This window comes from Phyllobates terribilis, unplaced genomic scaffold (genome assembly GCF_046119375.1).
Source record: "Phyllobates terribilis strain yellow unplaced genomic scaffold, ASM4611937v1 Scaffold_12__6_contigs__length_324123572, whole genome shotgun sequence".
NCBI classification, from domain to species: Eukaryota; Metazoa; Chordata; class Amphibia; order Anura; family Dendrobatidae; genus Phyllobates; species Phyllobates terribilis.
The window spans coordinates 92,379,857-92,406,164 of record NW_027362772.1 but is presented as its reverse complement, the minus strand read 5'-3'; the positions used below and the strand labels follow the sequence as shown (position 1 = coordinate 92,406,164).

Below are 26,308 nucleotides of genomic sequence, written 5' to 3'. Positions count from 1 at the left end.
CTTGACTCAGGTGTTTAATGAGTGTCTCTCCTCGGGCACTCTGCCGAGATCATTAAGGAGGTCAGCTTTGATCATTTTGTCAAAGGGTAAGGATCCGTCACGCATTGAGAACTGGCGTCCCATGGCACTTCTCAATGTGGACAGGAAGATTTTGGCTAAGATACTTTTCAACAGGCTGGTGAAGTTTGCACTCCGGCTCCTTTCGGAGGTTCAGCACTGTTGCGTTCCTGGCCGTAGCACTTTTAGTGCTGTTCTAGGTGTCCGAGAGGCCGTGGAGCAAGGCAGGGCGGGCCTCTGGAAGGGGTTCTTGCTGACCCTGGATCAGGCAAAAGCCTTTGATCGGGTTAACCACGAGTACCTCTGGTCCACTCTTTTGAGGTATGGTCTGCCTGGAGGGTTTGTGGACTGGCTTAAGACCTTGTATGCAGGGGCTGAGACTTTCCCTCTGGTGAATGGGTGGATTGGACGACCTTTCGGGGTAGGATCAGGTGTCCGTCAGGGCTGTCCTCTTAGCCCTTTGCTTTTCGCGTTTGCGATCGATCCCTTCCTCAGAAGGATCGATTGTGGATGATTGGCGGGGGTGAGGATGGGTGGGGCGGCGCCGGAGGCTATCCTGGGGGTAGTGGCCTATGCGGACGATGTCACTGTCTTTGTTTCTTCACAAGAGGAGGCAGTAGTGGTGATGTCAGAAGTGGAGCGCTACTCGGAGGCATCCGGGTCCAAGGTCAACCAGGATAAGTGTGAGAGTCTCTGGCTGGGAGGCGGAGATCCCGGGTTTGATCTTCCGGACACCCTCCCCGAACCCCAAGAACATGCCAAAGTCCTGGGCATCGAATTCGGCCAGGGTGATTACCCCATGAAAAACTGGGAAGGCAGAATCGAAGGTGTCGCCCAAAGAGTGGACCAATGGAGGGGTTGGTCTTTGACCCTGAGGGAAAGGGTTGGCCTGTGCAAAGCTTTCCTGCTCCCCTTGCTAATCTACCTGGGCAGCGTCTGTGTCTTGCCAGAGCCTCTCTGGACACGGGTCTACAGTCTGTTCTTCCAGATGTTATGGGGGAACAGACTGAACCTAGTCAAGCGGGAGGTCACTTACCGCACGAGGAGACTAGGGGGTTTGAATATGGTGAACCCCGTGGTGTTCCTAGTGAACACCTTCTTGAAAGTGAACGTGGCAAACCTCTGGAAAGAGAGGGCTCCTCCGTGGGTATTCTCCTGCAAGGGATGGTTTCAGCCTTTCTTCCAGGAATGGGAGACAGGGGGAAGATTGAAGGATCTTCGCACACCACATGGGCATCTCCCGGCTTATGTTAGCCCGGTTCTGAAAATGATCCGCCGGTGGGGTCTGGGAATGTGGGAGGTGAGGTCCCTCCCGAGGAAAATCCTCGATATGAGGGTCTTGCTTTCTCATTTTCAGAGTCCATTGGCCCTCAAAGACTGCCCAAGTCGCGATCTGGAGGTTGGGTTGAGTTTGTTAAATTCTAGCAGGATCCCCGAGAAGTACTGGGACTTGACTTGGCGCTGTTTCCATGGTAAGCTGTATGTGTGGGACAATTTGAAGTACAGGAGCTCCGAGGACAGGAATTGCCCCCGTGAGGCTTGTGCTAACGTGCTGGAAAGCATGGAGCACTTCCTGCTTCATTGTCCCTTTAATACAGAGGTGTACAACAGGGTGGGGGCTTCCATTGGTTGGCTGCGGCTGGCTACTCTGTCCTACGCCGGGTGGGCCTATGGAGCGTTCGGAGACCTTGGGAGAAGGGACCGAGACACTTTATTCATAGTCAGCGCAGTGGTGAGGTATTTCACGTGGAACGCACGAGTTTTAGTCTCGACGCAGAGTAAAATCCTCCATGTAGATGAAGTCTGTAGGAACATCCTAGGTGACCTGGTGAAGGTACGTTCTCTGGAGTATGAAAGACTGGGTGCCCGGAGGGCGGCCCGTCTCTGGAGGGGCTTTTCCTTCAGGGTGCCTTAGTCCGGTAGTACTCCTATATCCTGGTGGTGGGCTGATGTCTTTCCACCCTAGATTTTTGTTTTGTATTTCTGTCTCCTGAATAGAAGGTTTGCCGGCATCGAACTTGAGCCTTGGATGGTGAGTGTGTAGGTTGTGTTCTGTATATATTGTATATAATGTATAATAGGGGGTTTTTAGTTAGGTTGGGTGGGGGTTTTGGGGGGGTTCTTCATCAGCGGTGATAAGAGGACTGATCTGGCCTGGTCCAGGCCCCGCCTGGGGAAAAACTTTGGGGCCTGATCCTAGCTTGGAGTAATCCTGAACTTTGTGGCCAGAGCTGGATCAGGGGTGGCGGGATAGTTAGTGTAGGTCTGTGTTTTATATATATATATATATATATATATATATATATATATATATATATATATATATCAAAAAAATATACAAAAAAAAAAAATAAAAAAAAGTTTAAAATTGTTCATGTCACTATTGTATATATTGTTATTTTTGGTTTTCTGTGGTGTGAATGAGGTGCGGTAAGGGGGTGACTGTAAGGTCAGGCAGTGGGACCAGTAGGTTAGTGTTAGTTTCCGGTTGTATATACGTTATATTAGGTTTAGTGTTTTATTGTATATAATCTTGTATATAGGACGGTGTGAGCGTTGTGTGGGATTGTATATAGTAGTATGAATGAAGCTGGGCCGGGGGTTTTATAGGTTTTATAATATTTATTTCCTGTATATATATATATATATATATATATATATATATATATATATATATATATATATTCCTGCGGTGATTTATTTTGTTTCTATTTTCTGTGATTTGTCGTCTTGTTTTGTTCCTATGTTTGGTGCCCTGTAATGTATTATTGTTCTGTCATGTACTGTATATATACAGGAGGAGTGGTACTGTGCAGTGTATATATACTGGAAGAGTGGTACTGTGCAGTGTATATATACAGGACAGGAGGAGTGGTACTGTGCAGTGTATATATACAGGACAGGAGGAGTGGTACTGTGCAGTGTATATATACAGGAAGAGTGGTACTGTGCAGTGTATATATACAGGACAGGAGGAGTGGTACTGTGAAGTGTATATATACAGGACAGGAGGAGTGGTACTGTGCAGTGTATATATACAGGAGGAGTGGCACTGTGCAGTGTATATATACAGGACAGGAGGTGTGGTACTGTGCAGTGTATATATACAGGACAGGAGGAGTGGTACTGTGCAGTGTATATATACAGGAGGAGTGGTACTGTGCAGTGTATATATACAGGAGGAGTGGTAGTGTGCAGTGTATATATACAGGACAGGAGGTGTGGTACTGTGCAGTGTATATATACAGGACAGGAGGAGTGGTACTGTGCAGTGTATATATACAGGAGGAGTGGTACTGTGCAGTGTATATATACAGGACAGGAGGAGTGGTACTGTGCAGTGTATATATACAGGAGGAGTGGTACTGTGCAGTGTATATATACAGGAGGAGTGGTACTGTGCAGTGTATATATACAGGACAGGAGGAGTGGTACTGTGCAGTGTATATGTACAGGAGGAGGGGTACTGTGCAGTGTATATATACAGGACAGGAGGAGTGGTACTGTGCAGTGTATATATACAGGATAGGAGGAGTGGTACTGTGCAGTGTATATATACAGGACAGGAGGAGTGGTACTGTGCAGTGTATATATACAGGACAGGAGGAGTGGTACTGTGCAGTGTATATATACAGGAGGAGTGGTACTGTGCAGTGTATATATACAGGAGAAGTGGTACTGTGCAGTGTATATATACAGGACAGGAGGAGTGGTACTGTGCAGCGTATATATACAGGACAGGAGGAGCGGTACTGTGCAGCGTATATATACAGGACAGGAGGAGCGGTACTGTGCAGTGTATATATACAGGACAGGAGGAGTGGTGCTGTGCAGTGTATATATACAGGACAGGAGGAGTGGTACTGTGCAGTGTATATATACAGGACAGGAGGAGTGGTACTGTGCAGTGTATATATACAGGACAGGAGGAGTGGTACTGTGCAGCGTATATATACAGGACAGGAGGAGTGGTACTGTGCAGCGTATATATACAGGACAGGAGGAGTGGTGCTGTGCAGTGTATATATACAGGACAGGAGGAGTGGTACTGTGCAGTGTATATATACAGGACAGGAGGAGTGGTACTGTGCAGTGTATATATACAGGACAGGAGGAGTGGTACTGTGCAGTGTATATATACAGGAGGAGTGGTACTGTGCAGTGTATATATACAGGAGGAGCTGTACTGTGCAGTGTATATATACAGGAGGAGTGGCACTGTGCAGTGTATATATACAGGACAGGAGGAGTGGTACTGTGCAGTGTATATATACAGGACAGGAGGAGTGGTACTGTGCAGTGTATATATACAGGACAGGAGGAGTGGTACTGTGCAGTGTATATATACAGGAGGAGTGGTACTGTGCAGTGTATGTATACAGGAGGAGTGGTACTGTGCAGTGTATATATACAGGACAGGAGGAGTGGTACTGTGCAGTGTATATATACAGGACAGGAGGAGTGGTACTGTGCAGTGTATATATACAGGAGGAGTGGTACTGTGCAGTGTATGTATACAGGAGGAGTGGTACTGTGCAGTGTATATATACAGGACAGGAGGAGTGGTACTGTGCAGTGTATATATACAGGACAGGAGGAGTGGTACTGTGCAGTGTATATATACAGGACAGGAGGAGGGGTACTGTGCAGTGTATATATACAGGAGGAGTGGTACTGTGCAGTGTATATATACAGGAGGAGTGGTACTGTGCAGTGTATATATACAGGACAGGAGGAGTGGTACTGTGCAGTGTATATATACAGGACAGGAGGAGTGGTACTGTGCAGTGTATATATACAGGACAGGAGGAGGGGTACTGTGCAGTGTATATATACAGGAGGAGTGGTACTGTGCAGTGTATATATACAGGAGGAGTGGTACTGTGCAGTGTATATATACAGTACAGGAGGAGTGGCACTGTGCAGTGTATATATACAGGAGGAGTGGTACTGTGCAGTGTATATATACAGGACAGGAGGAGTGGTACTGTGCAGTGTATATATACAGGACAGGAGGAGTGGTACTGTGCAGCGTATATATAGGACAGGAGGAGTGGCACTGTGCAGTGTATATATACAGGACAGGAGGAGTGGTACTGTGCAGTGTATATATACAGGACAGGAGGAGTGGTACTGTGCAGTGTATATATACAGGACAGGAGGAGTGGTACTGTGCAGTGTATATATACAGGACAGGAGGAGTGGTACTGTGCAGTGTATATATACAGGACAGGAGGAGGGGTACTGTGCAGTGTATATATACAGGAGGAGTGGTACTGTGCAGTGTATATATACAGGAGGAGTGGTACTGTGCAGTGTATATATACAGTACAGGAGGAGTGGCACTGTGCAGTGTATATATACAGGAGGAGTGGTACTGTGCAGTGTATATATACAGGACAGGAGGAGTGGTACTGTGCAGTGTATATATACAGGACAGGAGGAGTGGTACTGTGCAGCGTATATATAGGACAGGAGGAGTGGCACTGTGCAGTGTATATATACAGGACAGGAGGAGTGGTACTGTGCAGTGTATATATACAGGACAGGAGGAGTGGTACTGTGCAGTGTATATATACAGGACAGGAGGAGTGGTACTGTGCAGTGTATATATACAGGACAGGAGGAGTGGTACTGTGCAGTGTATATATACAGGACAGGAGGAGTGGTACTGTGCAGCGTATATATAGGACAGGAGGAGTGGCACTGTGCAGTGTATATATACAGGACAGGAGGAGTGGCACTGTGCAGTGTATATACAGGACAGGAGGAGTGGCACTGTGCAGTATAAATGGTTGATGACTGGGCAGGGCAGGCAGTGATTGCTGGTGTACATATTTCTAGTCCGGTTACATCACTCCGCCGGGATCCTGCTGTGTCAGAGATGGTCGTGGACGTCACCTGGTCACAGACGTTACCTATAACATGTATAACGCTCCCAGCCCCCTCCTGACTCAGGGTCGATGCTTTGTTAGGAAACGTAATACTCTCAGGGTGTAACAGAGACTATTACGCCCATCGCTCGCCCCGCCAGTTACTGACTAACTTTCTATATTGGGAAACACCTGGTGGTACAGTGCGCGGCTGGTGAGGACGGGGAGATCACCCGCTTTCTTCCAGGGCAGGAGTGTAACCCCCACCCTGCCCGTTTTGTAACAGCACAACTCTTTCTAATACGATCATCCATAACTGCACGGCTCTCGGTTTTAAGAATCCCTGCTTGCTGTCAATCAATGTCATCTGCAGAGGATACGATCTGTCCTGGCCGTGTACACACGGGTGCGGGACTCCTTACAGCCCAGTCTGACATCTCTGTGCCCATCACATCACCAGGACACATCTCATCCACTGCAATATAACAACTGAAGGCTCCATTCATTTGCAGCAAGCTGAGGTCTTGAAATTTTTGAGAAATCAGACATCAGATTACTCGTACGTAAAGGATTAGATGCCTTTGGGGCACTTTTTTTTATTAAATGCATGTATTTTAGTTTTGCAGTTGTTTCGTCATAAATTTAGGACACTGTCTCACTGATCGGACACAGTCTCTAGCTGTGTCCTCCGGCATGCACCCTAATTTTGTCACCCAGAACAACCCACATATTAAAAACTACGAAAAAATAAACGTAAAAGGATCTACTCAATATACACGGTGACAAAGTCACTGGCAGCGTGTCGGAGGGGAGATATGTTGAACTGAGGCTATTAGCTTCAGTGATGTGAAGCTGAAAGTCTTCTCCTGCATGTTGAGAGGGTTAATCAGGCATATTTAAATGGGCCAGTTTTATGTGAATGGCTTCAGTGCAGAGCGGGAGGCCATTCACCATATCTCCACCCCAGAGTGTGCAGTGTCTGGAGAAGCTAGCTCCAGAGGGGAGCTTGTGTCTGTCTGTTCCTGAACCATGTGGAGCTGCTGAGCTCTCAGCAGGCGGATCACTGCTACAAGGACTGCGTTCTTTGTGTTACCATTTTGCATTGATTTCCTGTTTTGCCCAGTGGGCTGTGTTTATTTTTTATGGCCTAACTGTTGGTTTATGCCACACTATAATAAACCAACAAAAGATTTAAAGAAACAGTGTACCTGTGTCTACCTCTGTGTGCAGCTGAGTGAGCGATCTAACGCAACACACACACATAATAACAGAAGAGGCCCCTGTGAAGGACTGTGTACGGGCCCCTGTGCAGTCCAATATCTCATCACAATGGACCCATTCATGTGAAGCTGCTGTGCAGATGGTTGTGGCCCCTTACCTCTTGGGCCCCTCCGTGACTGCACAAAAGTATGTCAGCCCCTGACTTACTGGATGTCCTGCATTAGGTTTCCTAAAATCAGACTGTAGTCGGCCTTGATATTCATGAGCTGCAGCTGCCCCCTCTCCCCACTGCTAATTAGGTAGGAGGGTGAGAGCAGTTTTGCCATTCAGGAGGCTGAGCCCAGAGAATCAGAAGGGACAGGTGTTTCTGTAGCAGTTTGACTTGAGAAGCAGAATCAAAGAGCATCTCAAAGACTTTACAAGGAGAATGAGAGACATCCTTCAGGAATATAGATGGATTGCATGGCATTACCCAAAGAGACACAGATTTGAATTCTACATGATTTTAGTCTAAGGGTATCGGCCCTGACTGGAAAAATACGTATTTGCTCCATTTGACCATCAGAGAGCCCATGGATATGTTGTTTGGGGTTGCCAGGAGGGACCCACCGGTCACCTGCAACCCACGGAGACATTCGGAGAAGCCAGATTGGGATCCTCGGATTTCCTAGTCTTGTTCCTTGATGGACTGCTAGCTTCTTAAGCTTGCCGCTACCTCCTCTCTGCGGGGGGCCACTAGTTGAGGCAGTCAGCCATGGAAGTCACCAAAGTCGCAGCTGTTCGATCCCAGGCAGGCAGAGAAGGAAGGGTGAGACTGTAATGTTGCACCATCTTGGGTATTTGCTGGGACTGTTCTATGTGTTTATTGTCCGCTTTGTGGTTCAATAAAGTATTGTCATGCTGTTTTACCCTCACCCTGTGTTGTCTGAGTAGTGTTACGCCCACGGAAGACCCCGGGTCTTCACACCCTCCCTCCTGCACTTCACCACTTGACTCGGAGATTCTAGTGATGGATGTTAGATTTTTGCATAGATAATAGAATTTTTCTGGGGATCTAGATGTCCCAGACGAAAATAACTGAAGCCCAATTATAGCGCCCGTTCCCGCGCCGGCCTTGGATTAATCCTTATGAATAAAGGAAGCCGGTGATTGCAGGAACAAAGGAAAATCACAAAAGTGGCGCAATGTGTCATCTGTGTGCCCTCCGCCCACGTTTATCACTCCGCTGACAACACTTATTTGGCATAAACTAAGCTTGAAAAAGTTGTAATTTTTGCACAAAGTTTATCAAAAGTTGTAAAAGTGGACATGGGTTGTCGGAAGCGGTGTGACCAACAAAACTACTTTACGCCCATGTATTAAACCTACGGCCAGAGGATGGCGCAGAACCGGATTTCAGTCTCTGCATTTAACCGTGCAACTTTGAATAAATTTGCGCAATATACGCCAACATTTTTTTTTCAGATTGTTGTATAAAAACACCTTAATAAATTGGCCCTTTAAGTAATAGCCATAAAGTAAAAAAAACAGTGGATCTGTGGCCCCTAAGATCAAAGTCATAAAGGAGAAGACGACCAATCATATCGCTGCTTTCACTTTCTACACTGTTGTAAAACAATTGAAAACTGAATGCTGATTGGCTGACATGGGACCCATGTGATCTGTACTTCCTGTGCTCTATTCAATAAGCTTTATTTGTACACAGCTGGAGAACAAAGTACAAAACTGAACTTTTTGAATGAGTTTTGGCTTAAAAAGAAAATACAAAACAAACCTGACGGATGAAATGTAGTCAGAGCTTTCTGATAGTGGCCCTTCAATATCCCCCCGTACTCGTGGTTTATATGAAGGCAGTACCGCTATCTGTAAACCTCTATATGACGGTATAGCAGAGCTGGGTCTGTGCAGGCGAAGTACAACAAAGGGGCAGTGAGCAGGAAGGGTCTTTATCTGTCCCGCTCACCCCCTCGTGTTGTCCCCTCTGCTGACTATTGTGCAGCCGGACCCCGTTACCAGGATACGAAGCCCCCTCTATTATGGCATGGGATGGGATTAATGGGGTAGGGGGAGGAGAAGCTTATTGAAGGGCAAGACTGGCAGCAGCAGGCGCTCCGTGCGGCCACTTACCAACCTCAGCGTCCGTTATCTGCGGCCCCGGCTCTGCCGCCGACCATTCTGCTCTGTCCCGGTGTCGTGTGGACTCGGCACCTGCCAGTGTCAGACACCAAGCACGCCCGCCCCGAGCCGCCCTCCTGCCCGTCCACGATCAATGACACCGAGCCTGCCCTCTTCTATTCTCAGCATACAGGGTGACCAATCACACCGCCGGCGCCCACCCCACACGTCCAGGGTCTGCCCGCAAATACCCACAGCTCAGGTTCCCCAGCCAGACGTCAGCGCCACAGCGCCGTACAGCCAGCTGTCCCACGTCTCAGGGGACCGTCCGCCATGGGGGAGGTAGTTCTGAGATGGTACCACTCATGATGGGATTAGATACACGGCTCAGCAGACAGTATCACACAGGAGAGGATTAGATACACTGCTCAGCAGACAGTATCACACAGGAGAGGATTAGATACACGGCTCAGCAGACAGTATCACACAGGATAGGATTAGATACACTGCTCAGCAGACAGTATCACACAGGAGAGGATTAGATACACGGCTCAGCAGACAGTATCACACAGGAGAGGATCAGATACACGGCTCAGCAGACAGTATCACACAGGATAGGATTAGATACACAGCTCAGCAGACAGTATCACACAGGAGAGGATTAGATACACGGCTCAGCAGACAGTATCACACAGGATAGGATTAGATACACTGCTCAGCAGACAGTATCACACAGGAGAGGATTAGATACACGGCTCAGCAGACAGTATCACACAGGAGAGGATCAGATACACGGCTCAGCAGACAGTATCACACAGGAGAGGATTAGATACACTGCTCAGCAGACAGTATCACACAGGAGAGGATTAGATACACGGCTCAGCAGACAGTATCACACAGGAGAGGATCAGATACACGGCTCAGCAGACAGTATCACACAGGAGAGGATTAGATACACGGCTCAGCAGACAATATCACACAGGAGAGGATTAGATACACGGCTCAGCAGACAGTATCACACAGGAGAGGATTAGATACACGGTTCAGCAGACAGTATCACACAGGATAGGATTAGATACACAGCTCAGCAGACGGTATCACACAGGAGAGGATTAGATACACGGCTCAGCAGACAGTATCACACAGGAGAGGATTAGATACACGGCTCAGCAGACAGTATCACACAGGATAGGATTAGATACACGGCTCAGCAGACAGTATCACACAGGAGAGGATTAGATACACGGCTCAGCAGTCAGTATCACACAGGATAGGATTAGATACACGGCTCAGCAGACAGTATCACACAGGAGAGGATTAGATACACGGCTCAGCAGACAGTATCACACAGGAGAGGATTAGATACACGGCTCAGCAGACAGTATCACACAGGATAGGATTAGATACACGGCTCAGCAGACAGTATCACACAGGAGAGGATTAGATACACGGCTCAGCAGACAGTATCACACAGGAGAGGATTAGATACACAGCTCAGCAGTCAGTATCACACAGGAGAGGATTAGATACACGGCTCAGCAGACAGTATCACACAGGATAGGGTTAGATACACGGCTCAGCAGACAGTATCACACAGGAGAGGATTAGATACATGGTTCAGCAGACAGTATCACACAGGATAGGATTAGATACACAGCTCAGCAGACAGTATCACACAGGAGAGGATTAGATACACGGCTCAGCAGTCAGTATCACACAGGATAGGATTAGATACACGGCTCAGCAGACAGTATCACACAGGAGAGGATTAGATGCACAGCTCAGCAGGCAGTATCACACAGGAGAGGATTAGATACACGGCTCAGCAGACAGTATCACACCAGTTAGGATTAGATACACGGCTCAGCAGACAGTATCACACAGGATAGGATTAGATACACGGCTCAGCAGACAGTATCACACAGGAGAGGATTAGATACACAGCTCAGCAGTCAGTATCACACAGGATAGGATTAGATACACGGCTCAGCAGACAGTATCACACAGGAGAGGATTAGATACACAGCTCAGCAGACAGTATCACACAGGATAGGATTAGATACACGGCTCAGCAGACAGTATCACACAGGAGAGGATTAGATACACAGCTCAGCAGTCAGTATCACACAGGAGAGGATTAGATGCACAGCTCAGCAGACAGTATCACACAGGATAGGATTAGATACACAGCTCAGCAGACAGTATCACACCAGTTAGGATTAGATACACAGCTGAGTGAAGTATTCCTGTTCTCTATAGACAGAAGGGAGGATCTCCCCGTCCCCACCAGCCTCCTCCATCCTAAACTTCTTTGAGGTCAGTGCACATGATGCCTTTTGTATGCCTGTTATCACATGGAATAAAGTTTGTGCCAACAGCCGGGATCAGCAATAAAATGGTATTTGTTAAATATCTCAAAGCAAAAATCCCTGGTTGGTCTGAGTCAATTGTGACTTTTTAAATACTTTTAATTCTTTTTCTTTGTCTTGGGATGTTTCATAAATACATTTTTATTGGTGATTCTTGCGGATAGTGAATTGCATTTCCTTCGAGTATGAAGTGGTACCGTGCAGCGCCCATACATAAACCAGAACTGTATCTAATCCTATCCTGTGTGATACGGTATATGAAGTTATGACAATATTCCTGACATTTCCTGCTCTTATTTGTGGAAGCAATGATATATATACAGCAGATCGCTGTCCCATACACACCACGCCGACATCCCCCTACTCACCGTCCTGGAGGGTATCCCAATGTGATCCAGGAGCGGCAAGAACCGAGGAGTCACAGACCTACTACCTGACTGTAACCAGGACAAGACCAGACAGGAGCGACAGCCCCAGCTCCTGACATCAACCTGGACGGCTGCCACTGAGACGGAACTCAGCTGTGAGCAGGTTTACTGCATCCACTCAGCGGGGCAAGAAAAACTATCACCACACCCCAAAAAGAACAGAAGGAGGAAGAAACAGCAACACAAATCACCAATAACACATGTACTTACACATAGGAGCAGTATTATAGTAGTTATATTCTTGTACATAGGGGGCAGTATTATAGTAGTTATATTCTTGTACATAGGGGCAGTATTATAGTAGTTATATTCTTGTACATAGGGGCAGTATTATAGCAGTTATATTCTTGTACATAGGGGCAGTATTACAGTAGTTATATTCTTGTACATAGGGGGCAGTATTATAGTAGTTATATTCTTGTACATAGGAGCAGTATTATAGTAGTTATATTCTTGTACATAGGGGCAGTATTATAGTAGTTATATTCTTGTACATAGGGGCAGTATTATAGTAGTTATATTCTTGTACATAGGGGCAGTATTATAGTAGTTATATTCTTGTACATAGGGGCAGTATTATAGCAGTTATATTCTTGTACATAGGAGCAGTATTACAGTAGTTATATTCTTGTACATAGGGGCAGTATTATAGTAGTTATATTCTTGTACATAGGGGCAGTATTATAGTAGTTATATTCTTGTACATAGGGGCAGTATTATAGTAGTTATATTCTTGTACATAGGGGCAGTATTATAGCAGTTATATTCTTGTACATAGGAGCAGTATTACAGTAGTTATATTCTTGTACATAGGGGGCAGTATTATAGTAGTTATATTCTTGTACATAGGGGCAGTATTATAGCAGTTATATTCTTGTACATAGGAGCAGTATTATAGTAGTTATATTCTTGTACATAGGGGCAGTATTATAGTAGTTATATTCTTGTACATAGGGGCAGTATTATAGTAGTTATATTCTTGTACATAGGAGCAGTATTATAGTAGTTATATTCTTGTACATAGGGGGCAGTATTATAGTAGTTATATTCTTGTACATAGGAGCAGTATTATAGTAGTTATATTCTTGTACATATGAGCAGTATTATAGTAGTTATATTCTTGTACATAGGAGCAGTATTATAGTAGTTATATTCTTGTACATAGGGGGCAGTATTATAGTAGTTATATTCTTGTACATAGGAGCAGTATTATAGTAGTTATATTCTTGTACATAGGGGCAGTATTATAGTAGTTATATTCTTGTACATAGGAGCAGTATTATAGTAGTTATATTCTTGTACATAGGGGGCAGTATTATAGTAGTTATATTCTTGTACATAGGAGCAGTATTATAGTAGTTATATTCTTGTACATATGAGCAGTATTATAGTAGTTATATTCTTGTACATAGGAGCAGTATTATAGTAGTTATATTCTTGTACATAGGGGGCAGTATTATAGTAGTTATATTCTTGTACATAGGGAGCAGTATTATAGTAGTTATATTCTTGTACATAGGGAGCAGTATTATAGTAGTTATATTCTTGTACATAGGGACAGTATTATAGTAGTTATATTCTTGTACATAGGGGGCAGTATTATAGTAGTTATATTCTTGTACATAGGGAGCAGTATTATAGTAGTTATATTCTTGTACATAGGGACAGTATTATAGTAGTTATATTCTTGTACATAGGGGGCAGTATTATAGTAGTTATATTCTTGTACATAGGGGCAGTATTATAGTAGTTATATTCTTGTACATAGGGGCAGTATTATAGTAGTTATATTCTTGTACATAGGGGCAGTATTATAGTAGTTATATTCTTGTACATAGGAGCAGTATTATAGCAGTTATATTCTTGTACATAGGAGCAGTATTATAGTAGTTATATTCTTGTACATAGGAGCAGTATTACAGTAGTTATATTCTTGTACATAGGAGCAGTATTATAGTAGTTATATTCTTGTACATAGGGGCAGTATTATAGTAGTTATATTCCTGTACATAGGGACAGTATTATAGTAGTTATATTCTTGTACATAGGAGCAGTATTATAGTAGTTATATTCTTGTACATAGGGGCAGTATTATAGTAGTTATATTCTTGTACATAGGAGCAGTATTATAGCAGTTATATTCTTGTACATAGGAGCAGTATTATAGTAGTTATATTCTTGTACATAGGAGCAGTATTACAGTAGTTATATTCTTGTACATAGGAGCAGTATTATAGTAGTTATATTCTTGTACATAGGGGCAGTATTATAGTAGTTATATTCTTGTACATAGGAGCAGTATTATAGTAGTTATATTCTTGTACATAGGAGCAGTATTATAGTAGTTATATTTTTGTACATAGGGGCAGTATTATAGTAGTTATATTCTTGTACATAGGAGCAGTATTATAGTAGTTATATTCTTGTACATAGGGGCAGTATTATAGTAGTTATATTCTTGTACATAGGAGCAGTATTATAGTAGTTATATTCTTGTACATAGGAGCAGTATTATAGTAGTTATATTCTTGTACATAGGAGCAGTATTATAGTAGTTATATTCTTGTACATAGGAGCAGTATTATAGTAGTTATATTCTTGTACATAGGGGCAGTATTATAGTAGTTATATTCTTGTACATAGGAGCAGTATTATAGTAGTTATATTCTTGTACATAGGGGGCAGTATTATAGTAGTTATATTCTTGTACATAGGGGCAGTATTATAGTAGTTATATTCTTGTACATAGGGGGCAGTATTATAGTAGTTATATTCTTGTACATAGGGGGCAGTATTATAGTACTTATATTCTTGTACATAGGAGCAGTATTATAGTAGTTATATTCTTGTACATAGGGGCAGTATTATAGTAGTTATATTCTTGTACATAGGGGCAGTATTATAGTAGTTATATTCTTGTACATAGGGGCAGTATTATAGTAGTTATATTCTTGTACATAGGGGCAGTATTATAGCAGTTATATTCTTGTACATAGGAGCAGTATTACAGTAGTTATATTCTTGTACATAGGGGCAGTATTATAGTAGTTATATTCTTGTACATAGGGGCAGTATTATAGTAGTTATATTCTTGTACATAGGGGCAGTATTATAGTAGTTATATTCTTGTACATAGGGGCAGTATTATAGCAGTTATATTCTTGTACATAGGAGCAGTATTACAGTAGTTATATTCTTGTACATAGGGGGCAGTATTATAGTAGTTATATTCTTGTACATAGGGGCAGTATTATAGCAGTTATATTCTTGTACATAGGAGCAGTATTATAGTAGTTATATTCTTGTACATAGGGGCAGTATTATAGTAGTTATATTCTTGTACATAGGGGCAGTATTATAGTAGTTATATTCTTGTACATAGGAGCAGTATTATAGTAGTTATATTCTTGTACATAGGGGGCAGTATTATAGTAGTTATATTCTTGTACATAGGAGCAGTATTATAGTAGTTATATTCTTGTACATATGAGCAGTATTATAGTAGTTATATTCTTGTACATAGGAGCAGTATTATAGTAGTTATATTCTTGTACATAGGGGGCAGTATTATAGTAGTTATATTCTTGTACATAGGGAGCAGTATTATAGTAGTTATATTCTTGTACATAGGGAGCAGTATTATAGTAGTTATATTCTTGTACATAGGGACAGTATTATAGTAGTTATATTCTTGTACATAGGGGGCAGTATTATAGTAGTTATATTCTTGTACATAGGGAGCAGTATTATAGTAGTTATATTCTTGTACATAGGGACAGTATTATAGTAGTTATATTCTTGTACATAGGGGGCAGTATTATAGTAGTTATATTCTTGTACATAGGGGCAGTATTATAGTAGTTATATTCTTGTACATAGGGGCAGTATTATAGTAGTTATATTCTTGTACATAGGGGCAGTATTATAGTAGTTATATTCTTGTACATAGGAGCAGTATTATAGCAGTTATATTCTTGTACATAGGAGCAGTATTATAGTAGTTATATTCTTGTACATAGGAGCAGTATTACAGTAGTTATATTCTTGTACATAGGAGCAGTATTATAGTAGTTATATTCTTGTACATAGGGGCAGTATTATAGTAGTTATATTCTTGTACATAGGGACAGTATTATAGTAGTTATATTCTTGTACATAGGAGCAGTATTATAGTAGTTATATTCTTGTACATAGGGGCAGTATTATAGTAGTTATATTCTTGTACATAGGAGCAGTATTATAGCAGTTATATTCTTGTACATAGGAGCAGTATTATAGTAGTTATATTCTTGTACATAGGAGCAGTATTACAGTAGTTATATTCTTGTACATAGGAGCAGTATTATAGTAGTTATATTCTTGTACATAGGGGCAGTATTATAGTAGTTATATTCTTGTACATAGGAGCAGTATTATAGTAGTTATATTCTTGTACATAGGAGCAGTATTATAGTAGTTATATTTTTGTACATAGGGGCAGTATTATAGTAGTTATATTCTTGTACATAGGAGCAGTATTATAGTAGTTATATTCTTGTACATAGGGGCAGTATTATAGTAGTTATATTCTTGTACATAGGAGCAGTATTATAGTAGTTATATTCTTGTACATAGGAGCAGTATTATAGTAGTTATATTCTTGTACATAGGAGCAGTATTATAGTAGTTATATTCTTGTACATAGGAGCAGTATTATAGTAGTTATATTCTTGTACATAGGGGCAGTATTATAGTAGTTATATTCTTGTACATAGGAGCAGTATTATAGTAGTTATATTCTTGTACATAGGGGGCAGTATTATAGTAGTTATATTCTTGTACATAGGGGCAGTATTATAGTAGTTATATTCTTGTACATAGGGGGCAGTATTATAGTAGTTATATTCTTGTACATAGGGGGCAGTATTATAGTACTTATATTCTTGTACATAGGAGCAGTATTATAGTAGTTATATTCCTGTACATAGGGAGCAGTATTATAGTAGTTATATTCTTGAACATAGGGGCAGTATTATAGTAGTTATATTCTTGTACATAGAGGCAGTATTATAGTAGTTATATTCTTGTACATAGGGGCAGTATTATAGTAGTTATATTCTTGTACATAGGAGCAGTATTATAGTAGTTATATTCTTGTACATAGGGGGCAGTATTATAGTAGCTATATTCTTGTACATAGAGGCAGTATTATAGTAGTTATATTCTTGTACATAGGGGCAGTATTATAGTAGTTATATTCTTGTACATAGGAGCAGTATTATAGTAGTTATATTCTTGTATATAGGGAGCAGTATTATAGTAGTTATATTCTTGTACATAGAGGCAGTATTATAGTAGTTATATTCTTGTACATAGGGGCAGTATTATAGTAGTTATATTCTTGTACATAGGGGCAGTATTATAGTAGTTATATTCTTGTACATAGGAGCAGTATTATAGTAGTTATATTCTTGTACATAGGGGGCAGTATTATAGTAGCTATATTCTTGTACATAGGGGCAATATTATAGTGGTTATATTCTTGTACATAGGAGCAGTATTATAGTAGCTATGCTCCTGTACATAGGGGCAGTATTATAGTAGTTATATTCTTGTACATAGGAGCAGTATTATAGTAGTTATATTCTTGTACATAGGGGGCAGTATTATAGTAGTTATATTCTTGTACATAGGGAGCAGTATTATAGTAGTTATATTCTTGTACATAGGAGCAGTATTATAGTAGTTATATTCTTGTACATAGGAGCAGTATTATAGTAGTTATATTCTTGTACATAGGTGGCAGTATTATAAAAGTTATATTCTTGTACATAGGGGCAGTATTATAGTAGTTATATTCTTGTACATAGGAGCAGTATTACAGTAGTTATATTCTTGTATATAGGAGCAGTATTATAGTAGTTATATTCTTGTACATAGGGGCAGAATTATAATAGTTATATTCTTGTACATAGGAGCAGTATTATAGTAGTTATATTCTTGTACATAGGGGCAGTATTATAATAGTTATATTCTTGTACATAGGGGGCAGTATTATAGTAGCTATATTCTTGTACATAGGGGGCAGTATTACAGTAGTTATATTCTTGTACATAGGAGCAGTAATATCGTAGTTATATTCTTGTACATAGGGGCAGTATTATAGTAGTTATATTCTTGTATATAGGAGCAGTATTATAGTAGTTATATTCTTGTACATAGGGAGCAGTATTACAGTAGTTATATTCTTGTACATAGGGAGCAGTATTATAGTAGTTATATTCCTGTACATAGGAGCAGTATTATAGTAGCTATATTCTTGTACATAGGAGCAGTATTACAGTACTTATATTCTTGTACATAGGGGGCAGTATTATAGTAATTATATTCTTGTACATAGGAGCAGTATTATAGTAGTTATATTCTTGTACATAGGGGCAGTATTATAGTAGTTATATTCTTGGACATAGGGGCAGTATTATAGTAGTTATATTCTTGCATATAGGAGCAGTATTATAGCAGTTATATTCTTTTACATAGGGAGCAGTATCATAGTAGTTATATTCTTGTACATAGGGGGCAGTATTATAGTAGTTATATTCTTGTACATAGGGGGCAGTATTATAGTAGTTATATTCTTGCATATAGGAGCAGTATCACAGTAGTTATATTCTAGTACATAGGGGGCAGTATTATAGTAGTTATATTCTTGTATATAGGAGCAGTATTATAGTAGTTATATTCTTGTACATAGGGGGCAGTATTATAGTAATTATATTCTTGTACATAGGAGCAGTATTATAGTAGTTATATTCTTGTATATAGGAGCAGTATTATAATAGTTATATTCTTGTACATAGGGGCAGTATTATAGTAGATATATTCTTGTACATAAGGGGCAGTATTATAGTACTTATATTCTTGCATATAGGAACAGTATTATAGTAGTTATATTCTTGTACATAGGGAGCAGTATTATAGTAGTTATATTCTTGTACATAGGGGGCAGTATTATAGTAGTTATATTCTTGTATATAGGAGCAGTTTTATAGTAGTTATATTCTTGTACATGGGAGCAGTATTATAGTAGTTAAATTCTTGTACCTAGGGGCAGTATTATAGTAGTTATATTCTTATACATAGGAGCAGTATTATAGTAGCTATATTCTTGTACATAGGGGCAGTATTATAGTAGTTATATTCTTGTATATAGGAGCAGTTTTATAGTAGTTATATTCTTGTACATAGGAGCAGTATTATAGTAGTTAAATTCTTGTACCTAGGGGCAGTATTATAGTAGTTATATTCTTATACATAGGAGCAGTATTATAGTAGCTATATTCTTGTACATAGGGGCAGTATTATAGTAGTTATATTCTTGTACATAGGGGGCAGTATTATAGTAGTTATATTCTTGTACATAGGGGGCAGTATTATAGTAGTTATATTCTTGTATATAGGAGCAGTATCATAGTAGTCATATTCTTGTACATAGGGGGCAGTATTATAGTAGTTATATTCTTGTACATAGGAGCAGTATTATAGTAGTTATATTCTTGTACATAGGGGGCAGTATTATAGTAGTTATATTCTTGTATATAGGAGCAGTATTATAGTAGTTATATTCTTGTACATAGGGGCAGTATTATAGTAGTTATATTCTTGTACATAGGAGCAATATTATAGTAGTTATATTCTTGTACATAGAGGGCAGTATTATAGTAGTTATATTCTTGTATATAGGAGCAGTATTATAGTAGTTATATTCTTTTACATAGGGGGCAGTATTATAGTAGTTATATTCTTGTACATAGGGGGCAGTATTATAGTAGTTATATTCTTGTACATAGGGGGCAGTATTATAGTAGTTATATTCTTGTATATAGGAGCAGTATTATAGTAGTTATATTCTTGTACCTAGGGGTCAGTATTATAGTAGTTATATTCTTGTACATAGGAGCAGTATTATAGTAGTTATATTCTCGTACATAGGGGGCAGTATTATAGTAGTTATATTTTTGTATATAGGAGTAGTATTATAGTATTTATATTCTTTTAGATAGGGGCAGCATTATAGTAGTTATATTCTTGTACATAGGGGCAGTATTATAGTAGTTATATTCTTGTATATAGGGGGCAGTATTATAGTAGCTATATTCTTGTACATAGGTGGCAGTATTATAGTAGTTATATTCTTGTACATAGGGGGCAGTATTATAGTAGTTATATTCTTGTAGATAGGGGCAGTATTATAGTAGTTATATTCTTGTACATAGGGGCAGTATTATAGTAGTTATATTCTTGTATATAGGAGCAGTATTATAGTAGTTATATTCTTGTACATAGGGGGCAGTATTATAGTAATTATATTCTTGTACATAGGAGCAGTATTATAGTAGTTATATTCTTGTATATAGGAGCAGTATTATAATAGTTATATTCTTGTACATAGGGGCAGTATTATAGTAGTTATATTCTTGTACATAGGGGGCAGTATTATAGTAGTTATATTCTTGCATATAGGAACAGTACTATAGTAGTTATATTCTTGTACATAGGGAGCAGTATTATAGTAGTTATATTCTTGTACATAGGGGGCAGTATTTTAGTAGTTATATTCTTGTATATAGGAGCAGTTTTATAGTAGTTATATTCTTGTACATGGGAGCAGTATTATAGTAGTTAAATTCTTGTACCTAGGGGCAGTATTATAGTAGTTATATTCTTATACATAGGAGCAGTATTATAGTAGTTATATTCTTGTACATAGGGGGCAGTATTATAGTAGTTATATTCTTGTACATAGGGGCAGTATTATAGTAGTTATATTCTTGTACATAGGGGGCAGTATTATAGTAGTTATATTCTTGTACATAGGGGGCAGTATTATAGTAGTTATATTCTTGTATATAGGAGCAGTATCATAGTAGTCATATTCTTGTACATAGGGGGCAGTATTATAGTAGTTATATTCTTGTACATAGGAGCAGTATTATAGTAGTTATATTCTTGTACATAGGGGGCAGTATTATAGTAGTTATATTCTTGTATATAGGAGCAGTATTATAGTAGTTATATTCTTGTACATAGGGGCAGTATTATAGTAGTTATATTCTTGTACATAGGAGCAGTATTATAGTAGTTATATTCTTGTACATAGAGGGCAGTATTATAGTAGTTATATTCTTGTATATAGGAGCAGTATTATAGTAGTTATATTCTCTTACATAGGGGGCAGTATTATAGTAGTTATATTCTTGTACATAGGAGCAGTATTATAGTAGTTATATTCTTGTACATAGGGGGCAGTATTATAGTAGTTATATTCTTGTATATAGGAGCAGTATTATAGTAGTTATATTCTTGTACCTAGGGGTCAGTATTATAGTAGTTATATTCTTGTACATAGGAGCAGTATTATAGTAGTTATATTCTCGTACATAGGGGGCAGTATTATAGTAGTTATATTCTTGTATATAGGAGTAGTATTATAGTATTTATATTCTTGTAGATAGGGGCAGCATTATAGTAGTTATATTCTTGTAGATAGGGGCAGTATTATTGTAGTTATATTCTTGTATATAGGGGGCAGTATTATAGTAGTTATATTCTTGTACATAGGGGGCAGTATTATAGTAGTTATATTCTTGTACATAGGGGGCAGTATTATAGTAGTTATATTCTTGTAGTTAGGGGCAGTATTATAGTAGTTATATTCTTGTACATAGGGGCAGTATTATAGTAGTTATATTCTTGTATATAGGGGGCAGTATTATAGTAGTTATATTCTTGTACATAGGAGCAGTATTATAGTAGTTATATTCTTGTACATAGGTGGCAGTATAATAGTAGTTATATTGTTGTACATAGGGGGAGTATTATAGTAGTTATATTCTTGTACATAGGGGGCAGTATTATAGTAGTTATATTCTTGTACATAGGGGGCAGTAATATAGTAGTTATATTCTTGTAGATAGGGGCAGTATTATAGTAGTTATATTCTTGTACATAGGGGGCAGTATTATAGTAGTTATATTCTTGTACATAGGGGGCAGTATTATAGTAGTTATATTCTTGTACATAGGAGCAGTATTATAGTAGTTATATTCTTGTACATAGGGAGCAGTATTATAGTAGTTATATTCTTGTACATAGGGGGCAGTATTATAGTAGTTATATTCCTGTACATAGGGGCAGTATTATAGTAGTTATATTCTTGTACATAGGGGTAGTATTATAGTAGTTATATTCTTGTACATAGGAGCAGTTTTATAGTAGTTATATTCTTGTACATAGGGGGCAGTATTATAGTAGTTATATTCTTGTACATAGGGGGCAGTATTATAGTAGTTATATTCTTGTACATAGGAGCAGGATTATAGTAGTTATATTCTTGTACATAGGAGCAGTATTATAGTAGTTATATTCTCGTACATAGGGGGCAGTATTATAGTAGTTATATTCTTGTACCTAGGGGGCAGTATTATAGTAGTTATATTCTTGTACATAGGGGGCAGTATTATAGTAGTTATATTCTTGTACATAGGGGCAGTATTATAGTAGTTATATTCTTGTATATAGGAGCAGTATTATAGTAGTTATATTCTTGTACATAGGGGGCAGTATTATAGTAGTTATATTCTCGTACATAGGGAGCAGTATTATAGTAGTTATATTCTTGTACATAGGAGCATTATTATAGTAGTTATATTCTTGTACATAGGGGGCAGTATTATAGTAGTTATATTCTTGTACATAGGGGGCAGTATTATAGTAGTCATATTCTCGTACATAGGGAGCAGTATTATAGTAGTATATTCTTGTACATAGGAGCATTATTATAGTAGTTATATTCTTGTACATAGGGAGCAGTATTATAGTAGTTATATTCTTGTACATAGGGGCAGTATTAGAGTAGTTATATTCCTGTACATAGGAGCAGTATTATAGTAGTTATATTCTTGTACATAGGAGCAGTATTATAGTAGTTATATTCTTGTACATAGGAGCAGTATTATAGTAGTTATATTCTTGTATATAGGAGCAGTATTATAATAGTTATATTCTTGTACATAGGGGCAGTATTATAGTAGTTATATTCTTGTACATAGGGGGCAGTATTATAGTAGTTATATTCTTGCATATAGGAACAGTACTATAGTAGTTATATTCTTGTACATAGGGAGCAGTATTATAGTAGTTATATTCTTGTACATAGGGGGCAGTATTATAGTAGTTATATTCTTGTATATAGGAGCAGTTTTATAGTAGTTATATTCTTGTACATGGGAGCAGTATTATAGTAGTTAAATTCTTGTACCTAGGGGCAGTATTATAGTAGTTATATTCTTATATATAGGAGCAGTATTATAGTAGTTATATTCTTGTACATAGGGGGCAGTATTATAGTAGTTATATTCTTGTACATAGGGGCAGTATTATAGTAGTTATATTCTTGTACATAGGGGGCAGTATTATAGTAGTTATATTCTTGTACATAGGGGGCAGTATTATAGTAGTTATATTCTTGTATATAGGAGCAGTATCATAGTAGTCATATTCTTGTACATAGGGGGCAGTATTATAGTAGTTATATTCTTGTACATAGGAGCAGTATTATAGTAGTTATATTCTTGTACATAGGGGGCAGTATTATAGTAGTTATATTCTTGTATATAGGAGCAGTATTATAGTAGTTATATTCTTGTACATAGGGGCAGTATTATAGTAGTTATATTCTTGTACATAGGAGCAGTATTATAGTAGTTATATTCTTGTACATAGAGGGCAGTATTATAGTAGTTATATTCTTGTATATAGGAGCAGTATTATAGTAGTTATATTCTTTTACATAGGGGGCAGTATTATAGTAGTTATATTCTTGTACATAGGAGCAGTATTATAGTAGTTATATTCTTGTACATAGGGGGCAGTATTATAGTAGTTATATTCTTGTATATAGGAGCAGTATTATAGTAGTTATATTCTTGTACCTAGGGGTCAGTATTATAGTAGTTATATTCTTGTACATAGGAGCAGTATTATAGTAGTTATATTCTCGTACATAGGGGGCAGTATTATAGTAGTTATATTCTTGTATATAGGAGTAGTATTATAGTATTTATATTCTTGTAGATAGGGGCAGCATTATAGTAGTTATATTCTTGTAGATAGGGGCAGTATTATAGTAGTTATATTCTTGTATATAGGGGGCAGTATTATAGTAGTTATATTCTTGTACATAGGGGGCAGTATTATAGTAGTTATATTCTTGTACATAGGGGGCAGTATTATAGTAGTTATATTCTTGTAGTTAGGGGCAGTATTATAGTAGTTATATTCTTGTACATAGGGGCAGTATTATAGTAGTTATATTCTTGTATATAGGGGGCAGTATTATAGTAGTTATATTCTTGTACATAGGAGCAGTATTATAGTAGTTATATTCTTGTACATAGGTGGCAGTATAATAGTAGTTATATTGTTGTACATAGGGGCAGTATTATAGTAGTTATATTCTTGTACATAGGGGGCAGTATTATAGTAGTTATATTCTTGTACATAGGGGGCAGTAATATAGTAGTTATATTCTTGTAGATAGGGGCAGTATTATAGTAGTTATATTCTTGTACATAGGGGGCAGTATTATAGTAGTTATATTCTTGTACATAGGGGGCAGTATTATAGTAGTTATATTCTTGTACATAGGAGCAGTATTATAGTAGTTATATTCTTGTACATAGGGAGCAGTATTATAGTAGTTATATTCTTGTACATAGGGGGCAGTATTATAGTAGTTATATTCCTGTACATAGGGGCAGTATTATAGTAGTTATATTCTTGTACATAGGGGTAGTATTATAGTAGTTATATTCTTGTACATAGGAGCAGTATTATAGTAGTTATATTCTTGTACATAGGGGGCAGTATTATAGTAGTTATATTCTTGTACATAGGGGGCAGTATTATAGTAGTTATATTCTTGTACATAGGAGCAGGATTATAGTAGTTATATTCTTGTACATAGGAGCAGTATTATAGTAGTTATATTCTCGTACATAGGGGGCAGTATTATAGTAGTTATATTCTTGTACATAGGGGGCAGTATTATAGTAGTTATATTCTTGTACATAGGGGGCAGTATTATAGTAGTTATATTCTTGTACATAGGAGCAGTATTATAGTAGTTATATTCTTGTATATAGGAGCAGTATTATAGTAGTTATATTCTTGTACATACGGGGCAGTATTATAGTAGTTATATTCTCGTACATAGGGAGCAGTATTATAGTAGTTATATTCTTGTACATAGGAGCATTATTATAGTAGTTATATTCTTGTACATAGGGGGCAGTATTATAGTAGTTATATTCTTGTACATAGGGGGCAGTATTATAGTAGTCATATTCTCGTACATAGGGAGCAGTATTATAGTAGTATATTCTTGTACATAGGAGCATTATTATAGTAGTTATATTCTTGTACATAGGGAGCAGTATTATAGTAGTTATATTCTTGTACATAGGGGCAGTATTAGAGTAGTTATATTCCTGTACATAGGAGCAGTATTATAGTAGTTATATTCTTGTACATAGGAGCAGTATTATAGTAGTTATATTCTTGTACATAGGAGCAGTATTATAGTAGCTATATTCTTGTACATAGAGGGCAGTATTATAGTAGTTATATTCTTGTACATAGGGGGCAGTATTATAGTAGTTATATTCTTGTACATAGGAGCAGTATTATAGTAGTTATATTCTTGTACATAGGAGCAGTATTATAGTAGTTATATTCTCGTACATAGGGAGCGGTATTATAGTAATTATATTCTTGTACATAGGGGGCAGTATTATAGTAGTTATATTCTTGTACATAGAGGCAGTATTATAGTAGTTATATTCTTGTACATAGGGGGCAGTATTATAGTAGTTATATTCTTGTACATTGGGGGCAGTATTATAGTAGTTTTATTCTTGTACATAGGGGGCAGTATTATAGTAGTTATATTCTTGTACACAGGAGCAGTATTATAGTAGTTATATTCTTGTATATAGGAGCAGTATTATAGTAGTTATTTTCTTGTACATAGGGGGCAGTATTATAGTAGTTATATTCTCGTACATAGGGGGCACTATTATAGTAGTTATATTCTTGTACATAGGAGCATTATTATAGTAGTTATATTCTTGTACATAGGGGGCAGTATTATAGTAGTTATATTCTTGTACATAGAGGGCAGTACTATAGTAGTTATATTCTTGTA

General features: G+C 38.6%; 1 protein-coding gene across 3 annotated transcripts in view; it reads right to left on the bottom strand.

Moving 5' to 3' along the window:
• The window catches only part of ARHGEF10L (Rho guanine nucleotide exchange factor 10 like), a 111,706-nt gene extending 99,525 nt beyond the window's left edge, over nt 1-12,181 (bottom strand). The window contains exon 1 of one of the 3 annotated variants that reach the window (XM_073656159.1): nt 12,004-12,181. The gene's annotated coding sequence lies outside the window, so the exon portion shown is untranslated. Of the gene's footprint in view, nt 1-9,278; nt 9,474-12,003 lie in introns of those variants that run through there. The other 2 variants (XM_073656160.1, XM_073656161.1) reach the window with 2 other exon arrangements.
• Between the last annotated feature and the right edge of the window lie 14,127 nt (nt 12,182-26,308).